Here is a 6,422-nt window from a genome sequence, read left to right as displayed (position 1 = left end):
CCCATCGTTCACTTCAGGGAGCCGTTCAAAAGAACCGGCTCGGTCATGAACGACACACCTCTAATTCACTAGCAAAAGCCTACTTGACACTGACCAAATCCTAATCAAATCAAGTCGGCCGAGGTTTTCATTCGATTAAAGCCCCTTTAATTAAAACCACTTCGCTTTGATGTGTGGCTGATCAGTGGACGAAATGCAGCGAATTAATGACTTTCATTTTGATGAAACTGCTGCAGTGCCGCAGTGTTTAGCAACAAAGATTTTTTTTTTTTGGAACCTGCTATCGTTTCATCACTCTTTTTCTGCCTTTTCATCGCAAACCTAACAAAGAGTCTTCTTTATCTTTGTACAGTATATACAGTACAAACAGTCAGATAAGAGTGCTGTTTAAATCATAAGCAGTCGACCCAGATGGGACTTGAACCCACAATCCCCAGCTCTGGAGGCTGATGCCTTATCCATTAGGCCACTGGGCCACTCTGGACTCAGCATTATATAACACAAAGTATTTGATCTCATCACCTATTCAGAAGCAGTGATGGCTCAGCAAAAAAATCTTAGGACATTCTTTCCTAACTAAAGGGTATTTTAAGACTTTAATCTCCAGTGCCGAGCCAGACGATCCTCGTTAAACAGGCGACTGCAGTGCTCTCAGCCTCACACTCTTCCCCTCCCCATCCCCATGCCCATCCCCTGTGCTCTCGCCATCCAGTCGGACCACACAGCTAAACATGGAGAGGGGGGATCAGGGACTTTTTGTTGGTAATTCAAATGAGATTTGCCTGCCTCCTGCTACTTTGGACCAAATAGGATTTTCTTCCCCTCCTATTTTTTCTACTCACTGTTGACACTAAACCCCTCTCAGCTAAAAAGTCCTCAAATACGTAGATTAGGCCTTTCTGTGTTGGCAGAGTGATGACGATGACGACAATGATGATGATGATGACAATTGATGACGATGACAGGTCTCACAGAGCCCAGAGAGTTTACCGCTAGGCGTATAGCTGTTGATGAGTCGCTAATTCTATTAGACAGGTCTATTAGTCTGGCGGATGGCGGTGGGTGAGAGGAGACTGCTCCCTCCCTTCTGCCACGCACCAACGCCTAATTAGGAATCATGTTGAAAAAGTTCAGATGCGATATCTGGACCTTATTGAATTACATCGACACCCCCCACTCGTCAGAGAGAGAGAGAGAGAGAGAGAGAGAGAGAGAGAGAGAGAAAGAGAAATAGCGATAGAGAAAGAGAGAGAGAGAGAGAGAAAGCAAGAGAGAGAGAGAGAAGAGTAATCGGATTGTCTCTTTTTATCGCGACCACCTTTCTACATGTAACATTGTATAATGGTGCCTAATCTCTCTCGCTTAGTTATATTCCACCAGTGGCCTTATCCGTTTTTTGCGGGATTAGAGGACGTACAGTTATAATCCTTCTTTACATTCCGGGCAGATTATTTTCATGTCATGACAAAAGACAAGCTAAGCTTTGATCCCCATCGGAAATGCTCAAGAGGGTGTTGTGGTGGGGTACTGTACTCCACAAAGTCTACACCAGCTTTACGAGTCATCTTTTTCACCCCTCCCCCACCCCTTCCCTCACTCACATGTTAAGGCATACTTATAAGCTTGTGATGAAAGCTCCTTTTATTAGCCTCACTCTGTTCTGCTATACTGTGCTGCGTCATGTGGATTTGTGTCTGGGGGAATAGGGACTGTTTGACAGCCGAATGACCCTGTGTAGGACAGGTTTGAGAGCTCCCCGAGGCTTATGCGCTCCTTCTTATGCACACAAGACAGCCTAATTGACATCGGTACGAGCATCCAAAGTCAAGCCCAGTGACCACCAAGCAACGAGTAGCCATGGATGTGGCTGGTAGCTGTCTGTCCGTGACACGCATGCCGCTTCCCTGAATATCATCGAGCCTCTGCTGCTATGTACAGGCAGCCCCGCCGACAGGGGGGGACTAAAGGGCTTTTTGTCCCGGGCCCTAGGAATTCTGGAATAGAGGGGGGCCCATAACTGGGTCCCCATGACGTTGGGCTCAATTATGATACGTTCACTTCAAAATGTGTTGTTTTTTAGGGTAGAAAAGTGCTTTATTTGCATTCAAACAATTACTTATAGATGTTTGTCTTCATTGCCCTTGAAAAAACGGCCAATAACCCCCTATCACCCCTATTCCAAAATGGATTGGTCTTTCTAGAAAAAAAGACGACAGTATTCGATAAGTGGTCAGTGTGCGCGAGCCAGTTAGTAAACATGCACAAGTCAGGAGCGCAGAAAAGAAGGAAAAACGAAAAAGAGAGGAAGAAGCCAAAAGGCTGAGGGGTTCTCTGGCTAAATATTTCAGGAAAGACTGGAATGATGTGTAGCAGGCACCAGTAAAAGCAGCTGTGCATCAGATCCAGGTAAGACACGGCAAACTTTTTCCAGCCCCGTCGTCAAGTAGCCTAACATTGGCACAGGAGGCCGTGAGCAAGTCACACGGGATTCAGTATCAGAGAGACAGGGGGTATCGAATAATTTGATTACCACGGCTTAATAACAATGTGTTTCATGCGCCTATGTAATTGAATCTATGAATATGCGCATTACTCTGCAATTATGTGTCCAAATCAAAAGTTTCAGGCAGGCACGCGCACGCCAATCAGGCTGAATTGATATGAGAATCATCCCCGGTCAGCTGAATTACAGCCAGTAAGTCGACTCTGGTTTAAACTTATTTGGTTTAAAATAAGCCAGTGGCATGTCAACGTGTGAAATTGACATTTAGATAGCCTAGAATTGAATGTAACGAATGGGTTATAACGGTGTCGTTTTGGGGTAACCTGTAACTTTCGGTTCTGATTGCGGTGAACTTGACACTCGCAAGATGAATGTGCTCCGTCTTGTTCCCCTCTCTGGAAGTTCAGCGGACATACACGCGTCCTTGATATGATTCCCCTTGGTCAAGTGAAAATGGTCGATGTGATGAAAAAAGTGCTATTCATGAGCTTAAGTAATACAATAGCGTGGATTTTATTGTGATATCATTTTGAAAACCATAACTCCACTCAGTCCATATCCGTAAGGTTGTAAATAAGTTTTTGTTTATCCGTTATAAATGGGCTTGTCATCTCGACGTGGTGTGTTTTGGAGCTGCACAAGGGAATTACGTGGTTGTGGTTGGGCGTTTTACTATTTTGTGTAGGGACCGCCAGGGATGAGGGGGTGGGGGGCTTTTTTGTTGTTGGGAGGGGGGGCCCATTGAGAAAATTTTGTCCCGGGCCCAGCCAAACCTGTCAGCGGCCCTGTGTACAGGGATGCTGCCAGCTGTGGCTGGGCCCTGGACAAAGCCATCTGAAAGGCCACCCCACAATGTAATAAGGACCCAATTTTGGCCCTCAACCCCCACTGACAGCTTTGGCTGGCCAGTACAAAGTCATTTGAAAGGACCGCCCCCCACCCAATACATATAATGTAATATTACATATTCCATATGGGGACCTAATGCTGGGCCCCCCTCTCTCCATGGGCCTTGGACAAGTGTCTTTGTCTCCCCCCTTATCAGCAACTGTAGCTGACCACTTTGTCCTCTCATCGGCTTGGTAACATGTATGCTGGTTCCTTCAATGTCACAGAGCCTCTGCTTGCACTGTATATTGAATGCAAGGTCACAAGCTTGATTTGCTGCTGCTTTGACTTGTCAAGGCTTTTGTGAATGTCACTGGTACAACGTTTTGCTTTCAGTGTAGAACACATATACTTGTCAAGGACAGGGATGCAAGGCAACTTTCAGTCCACAGAAATCTCATATTCGTGTTTGAATCATTAACAGGGCAACATGAATCATATATATTTATATTTATGCATTTAAATATTGTGTAGGTCCATCTCCATATGGCCAGGTGGCCCCTCTTGAACACAGCTGCCTTTACTGTATATGCAAAACATTAGAAGAGCTCTTTTCCAAAACGCTATATCCACCATTTTTTTTACTTTTTGCACTTTAATATTGGAATTGACTGTTAAGATATCCTATCAACTATGTGAATTCCTGTCATTCAAATGTTTTGAGAACATACATTTTAACCTCTAGAAAAATGCATTTTGCAATGCAATTCAATGGAATGCCCAATACAAAAATATCAATTTCCCAACATTCTATAAAATGGATATATCTGATTTTGGAAAAGAGCTCTTCATTTATTATTCACATTATAGGAGGAAATGTAAAGGGGGAAAAACAGGTTTTCAAAGTACAACTTCCCCTCTCCCCTCCCCTTCCTTCACCCCGTTATACCCCTTGCTCCTCTAAGCAAACCGGCACACTAAAAGCACAAGGGGAAGACAAACAGTGCAGGGAGATAGGAGCCAGAAGGGGCCCCAGGGGGGTGGTGCAAGTGAGGAGGTTTCAGAGGCAAGAAAGCGGCTGCATCAGCATGTAAGGGAGCACAGCAGCAGATCCCCCATCCCTCCCCCTGTGTGAGAGCATCACTCTGGGACACTAAAGAGGAGAGAAACTGGCCATTGCATTATGTTATGGCATCCCCCCTCAGCAAATGGCAACTCCCATGTTTACCTATAGGGCAGAATATTGCCGTTTATCTCAGACAGGGTGTCTTGAATGGTGTACAGAAAAAAAGGAGGCGATGATTGGTTGTTGTTGTTGTGTCTGAAATGCATGAAAGGCGTTAGGGGGTGGAAACAGTAATTATGCAATCTGTAAGTGATCTATTGTGGAGGGGTTCATTTGGGGGAAAATGCCTAGGTGCTGCAGCGTGCAGTGTGGTGACGAGAGATGGAAAATTTTAGAAAGGCAACCTCACACAACCTCCCCGCTTAAGCTTACCGGATGTATAAGTACGCGCACAGCACATTACATTTAGCCGAGCCAGCAACATTTAGCGGCAACCTTTTAAATGAGGAACAGCATGCGGCGGCCCGCCATGCATTAGCAGATGGAACAGTAAGTGCTTAAATGCTAAACTGAATTAAAGTAGAGCAAGTGCACGAGCGCAAAAAACTGCAAGAGAAATGCATCGTACATGGAGATTAGGGTGAAACCCGATGTCGACATCAGGGCTTGGAACAAAAGTAGAAGCAGTTGAAGAGATTCATTTCATTTCGGGAGGCTTTTTTCATTTCTTTCTTTCTCGACTCTACACAATGCTTTTATGCCTGGCGTGTAGCCTGTATACCTCCCACTGAGTACATTAGAGTCTTTTGTTTGAGTTCAAATGCTGCAACTGCCTCTGTGTCAGTTCACAGCATGGTGTACTTCGGAGACGTCTGTGCATTTTGTGCAATTGTGCAGATCCATACAGTATGTAAGAGTTCATATGCTAAACTCAGTATAATTAAGTCAGGACAATTGCACAAACAAGAACAGAAAAAGAAATGCATGGTCTATGCTGGTTAACTCCTTAAAGGTAGTGTAGATACGTGTTTTTGGGTCCGTTTTCGGTTCATTTCAGCTAGTGTTAGACTGCTACTCATTGGAAACAGCAAGAAGTGTCACAGAAATGACACCAAGGCCATGAATTCACATCTGCCTTGAAAAGAGTGTAAATATAAAAGAACAGCAAGGAGTAAGGAGTTTAGAAACAATTTTTTTTTAACTAAACTTTAACTTAATAACGTGCATTTTCTGTGCACAAGTGTGCAAACCATCCTTTTTCCACTGGATCAGTGTGTGAGTCATATTCTCTCTGGGGCTCTCGGCAAGCTATCAGTGAATGTCCCTAAAGCCCTCAACACCAAAAGTTGAGAGAAATCTGTACATATTTATCTTGCCGACTTCCTAATCCTTGTCTCGGAGGGGAGACAAGAGAGTACCAGTGATGTTTTTCATTTTCGAACGGGGATTACTGGGATTGTTTGGACAATGTGTAAATTGTTTAAGGACTATAAATATAGACCATCTGTGCCCAGATACACTGAAAGTCTATTGGTTATGGGTTCTTATGCAGGCAAAGCGATAAGGAGGTGCCTCTCAATCTCTTTGCCTGTTCTCTGTCCAGAATGGGAACTGTCCAGTCCGGTGGTGCTGAAACCAGGCCTGTGGCGTTACTCAGTATAAAACTGGACGCAAGCCAGAAATGAACAAATCAGAATGAACATAAAGTGGAGATATTATTATTGGAAAACAAAACTGCATCATGGCATATAGCATACCATGTGAATTGGGTCAATAAGCGCCCATGCAAAGCAAAGAATAATGAGTTTTTATTATTGATTGTCTGTGGTTGATTTATTTCACAGTTTAATGCTCCATTCACAATAAATCCCCATGTCTGCTAGTACATACAGTACATACATGCATATTAGTTATATTAATTTCATCTCACAGCCATAATTCTCATCCATTATCCAACAATACATTTACTTAATTAATGCATGTTCCCATTTCATGTATACACACATTCACACACACACACACACA

General features: G+C 43.9%; 1 non-coding gene across 1 annotated transcript; it reads right to left on the bottom strand.

The window, feature by feature from the left end:
• Window positions 1–403: 403 nt before the first annotated feature.
• Window positions 404–476, bottom strand: trnaw-cca (transfer RNA tryptophan (anticodon CCA)). The gene has a single exon. It is a non-coding gene; the product is annotated as a tRNA-Trp (tRNA).
• Between the last annotated feature and the right edge of the window lie 5,946 nt (window positions 477–6,422).

This window comes from Engraulis encrasicolus, chromosome 8 (assembly GCF_034702125.1).
Source record: "Engraulis encrasicolus isolate BLACKSEA-1 chromosome 8, IST_EnEncr_1.0, whole genome shotgun sequence".
In the NCBI taxonomy this organism is placed as follows: Eukaryota; Metazoa; Chordata; class Actinopteri; order Clupeiformes; family Engraulidae; genus Engraulis; species Engraulis encrasicolus.
The sequence above is the reverse complement of the archived record's forward strand: the minus strand, read 5'-3'. Positions and strand labels throughout refer to the sequence as shown.